General features: G+C 40.3%; 1 protein-coding gene across 1 annotated transcript in view; it reads left to right on the top strand.

Moving 5' to 3' along the window:
- The window catches only part of LOC119586671, an 84,033-nt gene that overhangs the window by 1,197 nt on the left and 82,414 nt on the right, over window positions 1-422 (top strand). The window lies entirely within an intron of this gene.

Raw genomic sequence — 422 nt, 5'->3', positions numbered from 1 at the left:
AGAAGGACGCCACTTGTTGAACATGTCAATTTCATCACAAAACGCCAGTCTTGTGTTTAACATTATGAAAAGGATATCAAAAGATTTTTCGCCAGTGAGATAAGTGGCTCAACAAAGGGTATCTCTCCCCCTGAAGGCCCAGGGAAACTTACACTTGTCTGTTGCTTCAGTAAAACAGAGAGCAAGCTTTTCCCCGGTTAGACAGATGTCATGCATCTTTCTGTTTTGTAAAGTAAATACTTGTATTATTTTCTTTTTGTCTTTTGGTTTTAAGAATATATATATTTGAGAATGGGTTAGATTGTTTTTTTATGAAAACAACCAACTCTTGTTTTCATTCCCTGGGCAATTACTTGCGCAACGCCAAAACAGAACCACCTGTCACAGCTGCCACGAGACCGCACGTACACGCACGCGCGCAT

Source organism: Penaeus monodon, chromosome 21 (genome assembly GCF_015228065.2).
Source record: "Penaeus monodon isolate SGIC_2016 chromosome 21, NSTDA_Pmon_1, whole genome shotgun sequence".
In the NCBI taxonomy this organism is placed as follows: Eukaryota; Metazoa; Arthropoda; class Malacostraca; order Decapoda; family Penaeidae; genus Penaeus; species Penaeus monodon.
This window is presented reverse-complemented; position numbering and strand designations above follow the sequence as displayed.